The sequence below is a fragment of the Chiloscyllium plagiosum genome, unplaced genomic scaffold (assembly GCF_037043375.1).
Source record: "Chiloscyllium plagiosum isolate Xiang-an unplaced genomic scaffold, Cpla_swu_hap1 HiC_scaffold_3, whole genome shotgun sequence".
In the NCBI taxonomy this organism is placed as follows: Eukaryota; Metazoa; Chordata; class Chondrichthyes; order Orectolobiformes; family Hemiscylliidae; genus Chiloscyllium; species Chiloscyllium plagiosum.
In genome coordinates, this window is record NW_028270141.1 from 123,076,623 (window position 1) to 123,092,598 (window position 15,976).

Below are 15,976 nucleotides of genomic sequence, written 5' to 3' on the forward strand. Positions count from 1 at the left end.
CTTTTTTTTCTCTTTTCTCTTTGCTCTTCCTCCTCCGTGCGTGCTTCCCTCCCTCCGTCCCTCCAGCTGCCTTTCAGCCAGCCCTTGCCCACCAGGCTCCTGTAGTCTCCCACATCCCCACACAGGCCAACTGCAAGCCCTCCCCCTGCTTCATAGGGCCGCAGCCTGCATTCTCTCATCCTTCCACACTCCTCCACCCCTCCATTTCAGAATGCCAGGCACTGACCAGTGGGGTACCGCACGGATCAGTACTGGGACCGCAGCTTTTTACAATCTATCTTCAGGATATACAAGATGGTATTAGCAATAACATTCGCAAATTTCATCAGCTGGGTGGCAGGGTGAAATGTGATGAGGATGTTAGGAGATTACAGGGTGACCTGGACAAGTTAGGTGAGTGCTCAGATGCATGGCAGATGCACTTTCACGTGGATAAATGGATCCTTATCCACTTTGGTGGCAAGAACAGGAAGGCAGATTACCACCTAAGTGGAATCAATTTAGGTAAAGGGGCAGTACAGAGAGATCTGGGGGTTCTTGTACACCACTCAATGAAGGTAAGCATGCAGGTACAGCAGGTAGTGAAGAAGGCTAATAGTATGCTGGCCTTCATAACAAGAGGGATTGAGTATAGAAGCAAAGAGGTTCTTCTGCAGCTGTACAGGGCCCTGGTGAGACCACACCTGGAGTACTGTGTGCAGTTCTGGTCTCCAAATTTGAGGAGAGACATTCTGGCTATTGAGGGAATGCAGCGTAGGTTCACGAGGTCAATTCCTGGAATGGCGGGATTACCTTACACTGAAAGACTGGAGCGACTGGGCTTGTGTACCCTTGAGTTTAGAAGACTGAGAGGGGATCTGGTTGAGACATATAAGATGATCAAAGGATTGGACACTCTGGCGGCAGGCAACATGTTTCCGCTGCGGGGTGAGTGCCGAAACAGAGGACACAGCTTAAAAATACGGGGTAGACCATTTAGGACAGAGATGAGGAGAAACTTCTTCACCCAGAGAGTGGTGGCTGTGTGGAATGCTCTGCCCCAGAGGGCAGTGGAGGCCCAGTCTCTGGATTCATTTAAGAAAGAGTTGGATCGAGCTCTCAAGGATAGTGGAATCAAGGGTTATGGAGATAAGGCAGGAACAGCATACTGATTAAGGATGATCAGCCATGATCATATTGAATGGTGGTGCAGGCTGGAAGGGCAGAATGGCCAACTCCTGCACCTATTGTCTGTTGTCCGCCTTTCCTGACTGCCACCCGCAGACAGCGTGCAGCCCCAATCCCTTTCTTTCCGCCTTTCTTGCTGATTTTGGCAGCGCTCCGCTCTCCTCCCCTCCGTGTCTCGTGCCTGCAGGAGACTGATGCCAGGCACAGCAGCAGCAGCAAAAATAACCTGCCGCTCCATTGCCTGGCACAAGACAAGTGCAGAGGGGTGACTTGAGCAGCCACTGCTGGCGGAAAAAGCCTACTGCACCTGGTATTCCCAGGCGGTCTCCCATCCAAGTACTAACCAGGCCTGAGTCTGCTTAGCTTCCCAGATCAGACGAGATCGGGCGTTTTCAGACTAGTATGGCCGTAGGCGCTGGCCCCTGCCTTTTCTCCCTACTTCAAGGCGTGCTGGCCAGCCACATTTTCTTTCTTGCTCTTTCTCTTTATCCCCTTTGGCTTTTTTTTCTCTTTTCTCTTTGCTCTTCCTCCTCCGTGCGTGCTTCCCTCCCTCCGTCCCTCCAGCTGCCTTTCAGCCAGCCCTTGCCCACCAGGCTCCTGTAGTCTCCCACATCCCCACACAGGCCAACTGCAAGCCCTCCCCCTGCTTCATAGGGCCGCAGCCTGCATTCTCTCATCCTTCCACACTCCTCCACCCCTCCATTTCGGAATGCCAGGCACTGACCAGTGGGGTACCGCACGGATCAGTACTGGGACCGCAGCTTTTTACAATCTATCTTCAGGATATACAAGATGGTATTAGCAATAACATTCGCAAATTTCATCAGCTGGGTGGCAGGGTGAAATGTCATGAGGATGTTAGGAGATTACAGGGTGACCTGGACAAGTTAGGTGAGTGCTCAGATGCATGGCAGATGCACTTTCACGTGGATAAATGGATCCTTATCCACTTTGGTGGCAAGAACAGGAAGGCAGATTACCACCTAAGTGGAATCAATTTAGGTAAAGGGGCAGTACAGAGAGATCTGGGGGTTCTTGTACACCACTCAATGAAGGTAAGCATGCAGGTACAGCAGGTAGTGAAGAAGGCTAATAGCATGCTGGCCTTCATAACAAGAGGGATTGAGTATAGAAGCAAAGAGGTCCTTCTGCAGCTGTACAGGGCCCTGGTGAGACCACACCTGGAGTACTGTGTGCAGTTCTGGTCTCCATATTTGAGGAGAGACATTCTGGCTATTGAGGGAATGCAGCGTAGGTTCACGAGGTCAATTCCTGGAATGGCGGGATTACCTTACACTGAAAGACTGGAGCGACTGGGCTTGTGTACCCTTGAGTTTAGAAGACTGAGAGGGGATCTGGTTGAGACATATAAGATGATCAAAGGATTGGACACTCTGGCGGCAGGCAACATGTTTCCGCTGCGGGGTGAGTGCCGAAACAGAGGACACAGCTTAAAAATACGGGGTAGACCATTTAGGACAGAGATGAGGAGAAACTTCTTCACCCAGAGAGTGGTGGCTGTGTGGAATGCTCTGCCCCAGAGGGCAGTGGAGGCCCAGTCTCTGGATTCATTTAAGAAAGAGTTGGATAGAGCTCTCAAGGATAGTGGAATCAAGGGTTATGGAGATAAGGCAGGAACAGGATACTGATTAAGGATGATCAGCCATGATCATATTGAATGGTGGTGCAGGCTGGAAGGGCAGAATGGCCAACTCCTGCACCTATTGTCTATTGTCCGCCTTTCCTGACTGCCACCCGCAGACAGCGTGCAGCCCCAATCCCTTTCTTTCCGCCTTTCTTGCTGATTTTGGCAGCGCTCCGCTCTCCTCCCCTCCGTGTCTCGTGCCTGCAGGAGACTGATGCCAGGCACAGCAGCAGCAGCAGCAAAAATAACCTGCCGCTCCATTGCCTGGCACAAGACAAGTGCAGAGGGGTGACTTGAGCAGCCACTGCTGGCGGAAAAAGCCTACTGCACCTGGTATTCCCAGGCGGTCTCCCATCCAAGTACTAACCAGGCCTGAGTCTGCTTAGCTTCTGAGATCAGACGAGATCGGGCGTTTTCAGACTAGTATGGCCGTAGGCGCTGGCCCCTGCCTTTTCTCCCTACTTCAAAGCGTGCTGGCCAGCCACATTTTCTTTCTTGCTCTTTCTCTTTATCCCCTTTGGCTTTTTTTTCTCTTTTCTCTTTGCTCTTCCTCCTCCGTGCGTGCTTCCCTCCCTCCGTCCCTCCAGCTGCCTTTCAGCCAGCCCTTGCCCACCAGGCTCCTGTAGTCTCCCACATCCCCACACAGGCCAACTGCAAGCCCTCCCCCTGCTGCATAGGGCCGCAGCCTGCATTCTCTCATCCTTCCACACTCCTCCACCCCTCCATTTTGGAATGCCGGGCACTGACCAGTGGGGTATCGCACGGATCAGTACTGGGACCGCAGCTTTTTACAATCTATCTTCAGGATATACAAGATGGTATTAGCAATAACATTCGCAAATTTCATCAGCTGGGTGGCAGGGTGAAATGTGATGAGGATGTTAGGAGATTACAGGGTGACCTGGACAAGTTAGGTGAGTGCTCAGATGCATGGCAGATGCACTTTCACGTGGATAAATGGATCCTTATCCACTTTGGTGGCAAGAACAGGAAGGCAGATTACCACCTAAGTGGAATCAATTTAGGTAAAGGGGCAGTACAGAGAGATCTGGGGGTTCTTGTACACCACTCAATGAAGGTAAGCATGCAGGTACAGCAGGTAGTGAAGAAGGCTAATAGCATGCTGGCCTTCATAACAAGAGGGATTGAGTATAGAAGCAAAGAGGTTCTTCTGCAGCTGTACAGGGCCCTGGTGAGACCACACCTGGAGTACTGTGTGCAGTTCAGGTCTCCAAATTTGAGGAGAGACATTCTGGCTATTGAGGGAATGCAGCGTAGGTTCACGAGGTCAATTCCTGGAATGGCGGGATTACCTTACACTGAAAGACTGGAGCGACTGGGCTTGTGTACCCTTGAGTTTAGAAGACTGAGAGGGGATCTGGTTGAGACATATAAGATGATCAAAGGATTGGACACTCTGGCGGCAGGCAACATGTTTCCGCTGCGGGGTGAGTGCCGAAACAGAGGACACAGCTTAAAAATACGGGGTAGACCATTTAGGACAGAGATGAGGAGAAACTTCTTCACCCAGAGAGTGGTGGCTGTGTGGAATGCTCTGCCCCAGAGGGCAGTGGAGGCCCAGTCTCTGGATTAATTTAAGAAAGAGTTGGATAGAGCTCTCAAGGATAGTGGAATCAAGGGTTATGGAGATAAGGCAGGAACAGGATACTGATTAAGGATGATCAGCCATGATCATATTGAATGGTGGTGCAGGCTGGAAGGGCAGAATGGCCAACTCCTGCACCTATTGTCTATTGTCCGCCTTTCCTGACTGCCACCCGCAGACAGCGTGCAGCCCCAATCCCTTTCTTTCCGCCTTTCTTGCTGATTTTGGCAGCGCTCCGCTCTCCTCCCCTCCGTGTCTCGTGCCTGCAGGAGACTGATGCCAGGCACAGCAGCAGCAGCAAAAATAACCTGCCGCTCCATTGCCTGGCACAAGACAAGTGCAGAGGGGTGACTTGAGCAGCCACTGCTGGCGGAAAAAGCCTACTGCACCTGGTATTCCCAGGCGGTCTCCCATCCAAGTACTAACCAGGCCTGAGTCTGCTTAGTTTCTGAGATGAGACGAGATCGGGCGTTTTCAGACTAGCACGGCCGTAGGCGCTGCCCCCTCCCTTTTCTCCCTACTTCAAGGCGTGCTGGCCAGCCACATTTTCTTTGTCGCTCTTTCTCTTTATCCCCTTTGGCTTTTTTTTCTCTTTTCTCTTTGCTCTTCCTCCTCCGTTCGTGCTTCCCTCCCTCCGTCCCTCCAACTGCCTTTCAGCCAGCCCTTGCCCACCAGGCTCCTGTAGTCTCCCACATCCCCACACAGGCCAACTGCAAGCCCTCCCCCTGCTTCATAGGGCTGCAGCCTGCATTCTCTCATCCTTCCACACTCCTCCACCCCTCCATTTCGGAATGCCAGGCACTGACCAGTGGGGTACCGCACGGATCAGTACTGGGACCGCAGCTTTTTACAATCTATCTTCAGGATATACAAGATGGTATTAGCAATAACATTCGCAAATTTCATCAGCTGGGTGGCAGGGTGAAATGTGATGAGGATGTCAGGAGATTACAGGGTGACCTGGACAAGTTAGGTGAGTGCTCAGATGCATGGCAGATGCACTTTCACGTGGATAAATGGATCCTTATCCACTTTGGTGGCAAGAACAGGAAGGCAGATTACCACCTAAGTGGAATCAATTTAGGTAAAGGGACAGTACAGAGAGATCTGGGGGTTCTTGTACACCACTCAATGAAGGTAAGCATGCAGGTACAGCAGGTAGTGAAGAAGGCTAATAGCATGCTGGCCTTCATAACAAGAGGGATTGAGTATAGAAGCAAAGAGGTTCTTCTGCAGCTGTACAGGGCCCTTGTGAGACCACACCTGGAGTACTGTGTGCAGTTCTGGTCTCCAAATTTGAGGAGAGACATTCTGGCTATTGAGGGAATGCAGCGTAGGTTCACGAGGTCAATTCCTGGAATGGCGGGATTACCTTACACTGAAAGACTGGAGCGACTGGGCTTGTGTACCCTTGAGTTTAGAAGACTGAGAGGGGATCTGGTTGAGACATATAAGATGATCAAAGGATTGGACACTCTGGCGGCAGGCAACATGTTTCCGCTGATGGGTGAGTGCCGAAACAGAGGACACAGCTTAAAAATACGGGGTAGACCATTTCGGACAGAGATGAGGAGAAACTTCTTCACCCAGAGAGTGGTGGCTGTGTGGAATGCTCTGCCCCAGAGGGCAGGGGAGGCCCAGTCTCTGGATTCATTTAAGAAAGAGTTGGATAGAGCTCTCAAGGATAGTGGAATCAAGGGTTATGGAGATAAGGCAGGAACAGGATACTGATTAAGGATGATCAGCTGTTTTAAAAAATTCTCAAGGTCAAGGACCAGGCTCGCAGGAAAGTAGTCTGACACAGAACAAACAGCCAAGAGGCGAGTCTGCTAGAATATAAGTGTTTTATTCCCCGCAGCGTCGCCACAACCAGGTCTCGTACTTACAACGGGTCTGGTTTATACTCACTCTACGTGTTACCGGAACTGGGAGCCGTCAGTTCTCGTAGAGCGGTTGCCAACAACCCACGCTCGGCGGTTAAACGCAACCCCGGAGCAGACTCTACCGAACTGGAGACTTTTCCAGCTGATATACTCTTTTCGAGATCTAAACATTCATGTGAACAGCAGAGCAAGGCTGAAAAACACATTCCATTCTGGTTACATACAGATAAGAAGATTCACACGGGAAGGTGTGTAATAAGATTCACACGGGACTAAGCGACACCTTCCATTTTCGGTTAGATTCACACATGTATTGGGACACAATTTTAACCCTTTCACCACATTCCACTGCTTGGCCCAATACATGTGTTACATTATGATTCACACATGTATTGGGACATAATTTTACACCACATTCCACTGCTTGGCCCAATACATGTGTTACATTATGCCCATATGTATTCTTTCTAACAAGCGCCTACGTACACGCCAAATATTCAAGCAAGTCAGGACATTACAGCATGTTAAAATCACCAGGACCGCTACCAGGATCGACAAGGGTGGGAACAGGAATGTCCCCGCAGTGGAAGACATACCACTCAATATGTCCCACCAATGATGAGCTGACTCCACGTCCACTACACGGGCAGCATGTACTACCTCCTGTCCATGTATAAAGGTAGACACCGTAACCTTGGTGACATTGGTTTGATGCTTTCGTAATATCTGCTTAAGCTCCTCGGATCGGTCCAATGCTCGCTTAAACCGATCCAGGGAAATGTTCCAAGGATTCATCAGCACTTTCCACTGCACCTTGGTAAAGTGGCGAGCACTGCTATAAGTGGTCAACAGATAGGTCTGATTCTGCCAGTGCCACTGATAGACATTTGAGAGGCATCCCGAGAACGGTGCTGAGGGAAGCATAGGATGTGGGTTATTGGTAGCCACACAGAGCGTGTGTGGCCCAATCTGCCACATCATGTCCCTTGGAGTTTCAACAGTCCATTCGCACAGGGCCGTTCCCTTAGTCAAGCAAGGGTCCCGATACCTGTCCATCAGTAGGCAAGTTTTCCCCTGATCAGTCTGTTCACAAGCGGACAGATCATAGGTAATATTGGTATCTGGGCTAAACCACTGTCCCCTTGTCTTCAGAAAATAATATCCAGAAGATGTAATCACTGGTAATACATAATATCGACAGACCGTAACAGTGTGGGTTACATTCATGGTAACAAAGTATCCGTTACACATAGTTGCGTTACACCATGTTCGTTCTGGATGGGTTATCATCCACAATTTCTCAGATACATTCCATATTCCCCTCCACGCTTGTACATTGGGGGATGTTACCACACGCAAAAAGCATTCTTTCTGTATTTGAGCATGCAACATTTGAATATGACAGGCAGTCCAATTTAACTGAGCCGTAATGTTCTCAAACAGTTCCTGAGTGGCACCCCAGACATCCAGTTCCCATTGCAGAGATCGTATCATTATTTCAGCTGTCTCTCCTTGAGTCATCATTACGGATGGCATCCACCTTCCAATAGTATGTAGTCCTTGTGAGGTGGCCTGTCCCGTGTTAGATAATTTAGTACGGGTTACCTCAGAGTCAATGGCATTCGAGATACCCATAACAGTTCCTGCGCCTCCCAGCAGGGTGTCGTACCACGCTCGTCGCCGCCTCTTGGTATGACACTCGGGTATGAGGGGCAACTGTACCCGCCAATGAACATCAGTGTGCAGTACCGCCCGGGCCATCTGTTGACAAGTTGACATAATAGGGGCCAACTGTGTTCGATGCGACCGCACGCCCCCCGTGGCACCCCTCTTCGGTGCTGGCCCGCCCCGCGTGGGGTTTAATAACGCCTCAGACGGGGCGTTCGTCGAGGGCAGTACCATTATTAACCACATGAATCGATGACGATTCCGAATATCGGTGGCATTGCGCAGCCACAGATCTTCCCCCCGAGCTGTGACGCTCCAATGAGTCCCCGTTGTCCCGCATGTCTGGGTGCGTCGGTCCCACAAACACGTCTTGACTTGGGCATTCACCACCAGGGTGCAATTAGGCGGTATGAACGATATGTCATATTTTTCCCCATCCCGGCGCATGTAGCGCTGTGCACACGTGTACAATTGACAGTCGCTGGTGAGAGTCAGAACAACGCACTGCTGACCGGGTTCACATGTAAAATTGTCCTGCGTCCGTCGCTGGCTACTGGCCTCCCACCGCACCTCATGGCGGGCGACCGGTACCAGCGTCCAGGCCGTGATACCGATGCCCTGGAGTGGCCATCCGATCGCGAACATCGCCAATAGGAGTCGCAATCCCCATGACCACCCCATGTTCAAGGCGGAGGGCCAGCCTGCGGGTGCATAGCAATTACAACATTATTTAGGTCTCACGTAAGTAGCACTGGTTCGCCGGGACGTTTGCCCAGGTCGGGTCCCCGGGGTACATGATGGTGACCAGACTGTCCTTCCCCTGTGCTATGATTTCGGCCGGCCTGGGGGGGCCGGTCGTCTGGCGCACCCATACCTTGGCCCCCTTAGTGTCAGTAGACCCAAATCCCCCCGTCCCACGCTCAGTAACCGTAACGGGAGCTCCCGTCTCTTCCACCGTTGTAAGGTTACATGGCTTAATGACCAATTGCGCTATTCTGTCCCCCTTCTGTATCACGTAAGGTTCAGCAGTGATGTTGACCAGGACCACCCCCAACTCCCCTTGGTAGTCCGCGTCAATTACGCCTGCCATCACATCAATCCCCTTTAGTGACAGTCCCGACCGCGGGAGGATATGCCCATAGGTTCCAGGGGGACAAATCAATCCTAATCCGGTCTTAATCACCGTAGGTTTCTGTTGGATCAAAGTCTGGGCAGTTAGTGCTCGTAGGTCCAGTCCAGCCGAAGCCGGCGTGGCCCTTACGGGAATATCAGCTTCCTCAGCGAATTTCCACATTTTAATAGGCTGAGTCTTTGGGGTATCACATACTCGTATCATCCTATTCAAGGGTGTTACCCCATTTCCTAATGGGCGGTTATTAATTTGTTTCACCACCCGAATTAGTTGCTTCTTCCAACCTGTTAAGTCATTGCAACCTCCTGCTTTTCGTAGTGAGGACTTCAGAAGCCCATTCATTCGTTCTATAAGTCCCGCAGCTTGTGGGTGATAGGGTACATGATAAACCCATTCCACGTGGTTATCGTGACACCACTGCTTTACCGCCCTTCCTGTGAAATGGGAGCCATTGTCACTCTGGACCTGTATGGGCAATCCATAAAATTGTTCAATCAAATCTAAACATCGCAAGGTAGCCTGTTGATTGTTGTGACGACAGGGATGGGCTACCAAAACCCCAGACATAGTGTCCACAGCTGTACATATGTGGTTACATCCTTGTGAGGAGGGTAAGGGACCCACAAAGTCCATTTGCCAGCTCTGTCCCGGACCATCCCCCCGATGGATATGTCCCATCATGTGTTGGGGCACTCCCTGCCGCTGATGTTGACACTGCTCACACTGGTTTACTGCAGTCTTAACATCATCTACCATAAGATCTATTCCTCGGTCTCGAGCCCATTGCAAGGTTCCTTGCACTCCCCAGTGCCCAGCCTTAAGGTGTGCCCATCTAGCTAGGTCCACTGAGGTGCCCCTTTGCACAATCATGGTTCGGACGATACCATCCACATATCGGTTATGTAGAGCTTCCACATCATTTCGAGATGTATGGGCATCTACGTGGGTGATGTATATGACCAGGTATTGAGCTTTCTCCCATATATCTTCCCATAACTGTTTACCCCATACTTCCCTATTCTGGATCATCCACTGATTGGCCTGCCAAGTTGGCATCCATTGTGTCATGCCGTTAACCACTGACCACGAGTCAGAGAACAAACAAACTCCCATGACCCCTGCTTGCATGACTACCATATGCACTGCTTTTAATTCTGCCCACTGACTACTTTTTCCCTCCCCTAATTCTTCTAGGGTAGTGCCTTGTTTTGGGTTAAAGGCGGCAGCTTTCCATCTACGCTGTCCCGCTTTCCATTGGGCTGACCCATCTACGAACCAAGCCGTGGCTTGTTCATCCGGGGTCAGTTCATCATACCGTTTTCCCATCTTAACGGGTGATTCCTTGTATTCAATCACCTCAAACCGTTTTTCCCCTTCCTCAGGGGCCTCCGCCACTTGCTCATGTAGGACTGACACTCCTTTCTGTCCAGTCCGCACTCTCTCCGACACATACCATTTCCATTTAATGATGCTGCTCTCTTGGGCAGTTCCTATTCGGTGGGTAGTGGGGTCACTAAGTACCCACGGAAGAATAGGGATAGCTGTTCTCATGATCACTTCATGTCCAATGGTCAGGGCTTCGGTTTCCACCAAGCCCCAGTAGCATGCTAATAACTGTTTCTCAAAGGGGGTATACCGTTCCCCTGCCGGGGGTAATTTTCGGGACCAAAATCCCAATGGCTTACGGGTTCTTCCCTGTTTTTGCCATAAGCTCCAATTGGCATAATCCCCCTGTGCTGAGACTTGCAGTTCTACAGGTCCTGACTGTATCTTTCCCAAGGATACAGCTTGCTGTATCGCTTGCTTGGCCATTTCAAATGCAGTTTGATGGACCTCCGTCCATTCGAACGCTGCCTTTTTCCTCGTAACTCGATACAAAGGTTTTAAAATTTGTCCTAAATGGGGAATATGCTGTCTCCAGAATCCGAATAACCCAATAAATTGCTGCACGTCCTTCTGGGTGTGAGGGACGGCAAAGACCTGAATCTTATTTTTAGCTTTCGCAGTGATTTCCCTTTCCCCCTTGTTCCACACGATTCCTAAGAATTTTACCGTTTGTGAGGGACCCTGGATTTTGGCTGGGTTGATCTCCCACCCATATCCTCGCATATGTTGAACCAGTTGGTCCAGCAATTCCTGAACCTGCTTCTGACTTGTCCCCTGTATCATCATATCGTCAATATAGTGCGAGATCATCACTTCGTCAGGCACTTTAAAGGCAGCCAAGTGTTCTGCAACTATCCGGTGGCAGATAGTAGGGCTATGCAGATATCCTTGGGGCAGTCGTGTGAACGTGAATTGTCTACCCTCCCAAGTGAATGCGAACTGTTCCTGCCTATCTTCGGGAATAGGAATTGTGAAGAAGGCATTAGCCAAATCAATTACTCCGTACCACACCCCTGGATGATGTTGGATTCGTCCTATAATAGTGACGGCATCCGGGACCGCTGCCGTCAAGGCCGGAGTGTGACGGTTTAGTTGCCGATAATCTACCGTCATCCGCCATGACCCATCGGCTTTATGTACGGGCCATAAGGGGTTATTCCACGCCGTGGTGCATGTCCTAAGCACTCCCGCTTCCAAATAATCCTTAATTGTGGCGGATATTTCTTTACGTCCGCCGGGAATCCTATACTGTCTAAGACTTATTACGCGATCGGCGATCGGGATGGGGAAGGGGTCCATTTTAACCTTTCCCACTAACACCGTCCTACAGCGCAAAGCCATTTTCGTGATTCCAAATTCAAACTTCCCTTGTTGGAGGTGAAGTGTTAAACCGGCCAGAATGTCCATTCCCAGGATCCATTCTCTAACTGGTGTAATGATAATTGAATAAGTTTTAATGGGCATTGTACCTATCTTTAGGGGCAATTGTACTGTTTTTCCTTCAATCAGATTACCTCCCAGCCCAACCAGCGTGACTGGGGTTCCTTTAAACTTATGGGGCGTCCCATAGATTAAGGTGGCCTCCGCCCCTGTGTCCACTAGAGCCATAACGGTTTGGACGGATTTGCGCCAATAGATAGTCAATGATACATGAGGTCGAATGTCGTCTGCTGACCATTGGCTCGTTCGTGGGCAAACCCTTGGGGCTTGGCCCGATTCCTATTGTTCCTCCCATTCATCTTCCCCAGACAGCACTGGGTAAAGACGTTTGCCTCGCCCTTCTTTGTTCTTGCCTTTCTTACTAGGTTTCCGGCCACGCCTATCCACTTTATAACACTCTCGGAGGGGAGGCCGTACCTCCTCCTCCTCCTCGTCCTCCGAGGATTCCCACCGCTGGGAAGTGGAAGTTCTACCCCTTCGAGGCTCATTAACAACCGGACCCCGTGTCTGACATTTTTGTGTTAGTAATTCCACTAGGTCTTCCATAGTGGGTCGGGACTCCGTCTCTACCCGGGACACCTTCAGTCCCTTTCGTCTGCATAAGTCTTTTAATTCCGGTGTAGGTAGGCCATCAATCTCCGATGCTGGGACCTGCGCCCGTATCAAAGCTTGCCACAAAGCACGCCGTGAGGGGCCTTGGTTACTTCCTTGATTAGGGTTTACTTTTCCCCCTGCCCGAGCCTCAGGGCGACGCCCCTCCGTGCCCCCCTGAGAAGCACGGGTTGTGGGTCCCCAATCCCCCAAACCACCCATCTCCCTCATCATACTACGGGCATCTCCTAGGGTTTCTCCCCGTCCACTCAACATTATGGTTAATAACAGTGGTTTATAATGGGGGGGGGCAGTCTTCACTAGGTGGTCTCTAGTCTGTCTACTAACATTTGTGTTATCTACCTCGTCCAGCACTCCCAGCAACAGGGCATCCCGCACACACAAACGGGTTAGCCTCTGAACCCCTTCCTTAATTGTTGTCCAAGTTCCTTCCAAGGGGGGCCAATCGGACGGGAAGGGATACTGTTCGGCCACTGCCCTGGCATACATCCCAAATAAGGTCCCCATACTGCGATCTATTACCATATCCTTGGCTTGTCTGCGGTACCCCAGGTCTATGGCAGCATCCTTTGCTAATCCACCAAACTTGGGAGCATCCTGATAGTCTACCTGCACTTGTTGCCCCCCTTCCTCGAGGAGCCGAACTAGCCATAGCTCTAACGGCTCCCCAGGATTACGTCGGGTTTTCTGGGTGATAAACAGCACCTCATCGGTAGTGAAGTCTTCCGTTAATTCAGAGAATTCTGCAGGAGGCTGAGCCCGCGGTAATTCATGCATAATTGCCTCCCCTTGTTCATTCCGTATAGGGTTTCCTTCCTCATCTAACATTACCTCCCGTTGCACTGGGAGACGTCTCTGAACCTGCTTTCTCCTAACCACTGGTTTAGCTTGGAGTACGGGTGGGTCCTCTTCGTACTGATCATCTGAATCTCCCCAAATGTTCCCATCCCAATGATCGATATCCCACCGATCCCCGTTATTTAACTGGGCTACAAACGCCCGTACTTGTACTGGGTCCGGGGTTCGAGGGACCTTCCTTTTCTCTTTCCGTTTCTTAGCAGACAGATACATAATAGTTCGTCCTGCTAGTTCAGTTAATGCTGTCAATTCAGCTTTTAACTTCATAATTTCCTGCCTCAACATAGAGGCATCTCCCGAACTGAGTCCCTGCTCATGTTTCAGGAGGGCTAATTCTGCTTCAGCTTTTTGGCGCTTGTCTGACTGTTGTCTACAAGCCGCCGCACAGGCCCACATCCTCCGCTGTACCCCAGGCAAGGGGTTCTTCGGCAGGACTGGGATCCTCTCAAGGGTGGACAGCAGCGACCCTGGGGTTCCTATGCCCTCGGCCTCCCAGTTCTCCGGTCGCCCCCCACCATTTCTCAAACAAACTGCCACGCCATGCCACGGTCCATGCCATCCCGGGACGGTCGGGACCTCCACAGTTTGTTCCTCTGGTTTCTTAGCCTTTTTCCAAAACATTGTTCTGTATCAAAATCTTTCCTCAATTGCGATTGATCCTGCTGACTACGCCAAAATGTTTTAAAAAAAATTCTCAAGGTCAAGGACCAGGCTCGCAGGAAAGTAGTCTGACACAGAACAAACAGCCAAGAGGCGAGTCTGCTAGAATATAAGTGTTTTATTCCCCGCAGCGTCGCCACAACCAGGTCTCGTACTTACAACGGGTCTGGTTTATACTCACTCTACGTGTTACCAGAACTGGGAGCCGTCAGTTCTCGTAGAGCGGTTGCCAACAACCCACGCTCGGCGGTTAAACGCAACCCCGGAGCAGACTCTACCGAACTGGAGACTTTTCCAGCTGATATACTCTTTTCGAGATCGAAACATTCATGTGAACAGCAGAGCAAGGCTGAAAAACACATTCCATTCTGGTCACATACAGATAAGAAGATTCACACGGGAAGGTGTGTAATAAGATTCACACGGGACTAAGCGACACCTTCCATTTTCGGTTAGATTCACACATGTATTGGGACACAATTTTAACCCTTTCACCACAGCATGCAGGGACAGCAGGTAGTGAAGAAGGCTAATAGCATGCTGGCCTTCATAACAAGAGGGATTGAGTATAGAAGCAAAGAGGTCCTTCTGCAGCTGTACAGGGCCCTGGTGAGACCACACCTGGAGTACTGTGTGCAGTTCTGGTCTCCAAATTTGAGGAGAGACATTCTGGCTGTTGAGGGAATGCAGCGTAGGTTCACGAGGTCAATTCCTGGAATGGCGGGATTACCTTACACTGAAAGACTGGAGCGACTGGGCTTGTGTACCCTTGAGTTTAGAAGACTGAGAGGGGATCTGGTTGAGACATATAAGATGATCAAAGGATTGGACACTCTGGCGGCAGGCAACATGTTTCCGCTGCGGGGTGAGTGCCGAAACAGAGGACACAGCTTAAAAATACGGGGTAGACCATTTAGGACAGCGATGAGGAGAAACTTCTTCACCCAGAGAGTGGTGGCTGTGTGGAATGCTCTGCCCCAGAAGGCAGTGGAGGCCCAGTCTCTGGATTCATTTAAGAAAGAGTTGGATAGAGCTCTCAAGGATAGTGGAATCAAGGGTTATGGAGATAAGGCAGGAACAGGATACTGATTAAGGATGATCAGCCATGATCATATTGAATGGTGGTGCAGGCTGGAAGGGCAGAATGGCCAACTCCTGCACCTATTGTCTGTTGTCCGCCTTTCCTGACTGCCACCCGCAGACAGCGTGCAGCCCCAATCCCTTTCTTTCCGCCTTTCTTGCTGATTTTGGCAGCGCTCCGCTCTCCTCCCCTCCGTGTCTCGTGCCTGCAGGAGACTGATGCCAGGCACAGCAGCAGCAGCAAAAATAACCTGCCGCTCCATTGCCTGGCACAAGACAAGTGCAGAGGGGTGACTTGAGCAGCCACTGCTGGCGGAAAAAGCCTACTGCACCTGGTATTCCCAGGCGGTCTCCCATCCAAGTACTAACCAGGCCTGAGTCTGCTTAGCTTCCGAGATCAGACGAGATCGGGCGTTTTCAGACTAGTATGGCCGCAGGCGCTGGCCCCTGCCTTTTCTCCCTACTTCAAGGCGTGCTGGCCAGCCACATTTTCTTTCTTGCTCTTTCTCTTTATCCCCTTTGGCTTTTTTTTCTCTTTTCTCTTTGCTCTTCCTCCTCCGTGCGTGCTTCCCTCCCTCCGTCCCTCCAGCTGCCTTTCAGCCAGCCCTTGCCCACCAGGCTCCTGTAGTCTCCCACATCCCCACACAGGCCAACTGCAAGCCCTCCCCCTGCTGCATATGGCCGCAGCCTGCATTCTCTCATCCTTCCACACTCCTCCACCCCTCCATTTTGGAATGCCGGGCACTGACCAGTGGGGTACCGCACGGATCAGTACTGGGACCGCAGCTTTTTACAATCTATCTTCAGGATATACAAGATGGTATTAGCAATAACATTCG

At 50.8% G+C, this 15,976-nt stretch overlaps 3 non-coding genes and 1 pseudogene across 3 annotated transcripts; all 4 read right to left on the bottom strand.

Annotated features, from left to right (window-relative positions):
• Nucleotides 1-1,462: 1,462 nt before the first annotated feature.
• Nucleotides 1,463-1,581, bottom strand: LOC148150827 (5S ribosomal RNA). The gene has a single exon (XR_015756257.1). It is a non-coding gene; the product is annotated as a 5S ribosomal RNA (ribosomal RNA).
• Nucleotides 1,582-3,130: 1,549 nt separating this feature from the next.
• LOC148150828 (5S ribosomal RNA) lies at nt 3,131-3,249 on the bottom strand. The gene has a single exon (XR_015755708.1). It is a non-coding gene; the product is annotated as a 5S ribosomal RNA (ribosomal RNA).
• A 1,546-nt stretch (nt 3,250-4,795) lies between these two features.
• LOC148150829 (5S ribosomal RNA) lies at nt 4,796-4,914 on the bottom strand (annotated as a pseudogene).
• Nucleotides 4,915-15,457: 10,543 nt separating this feature from the next.
• On the bottom strand, nt 15,458-15,576 carry LOC148150830 (5S ribosomal RNA). The gene has a single exon (XR_015756706.1). It is a non-coding gene; the product is annotated as a 5S ribosomal RNA (ribosomal RNA).
• Between the last annotated feature and the right edge of the window lie 400 nt (nt 15,577-15,976).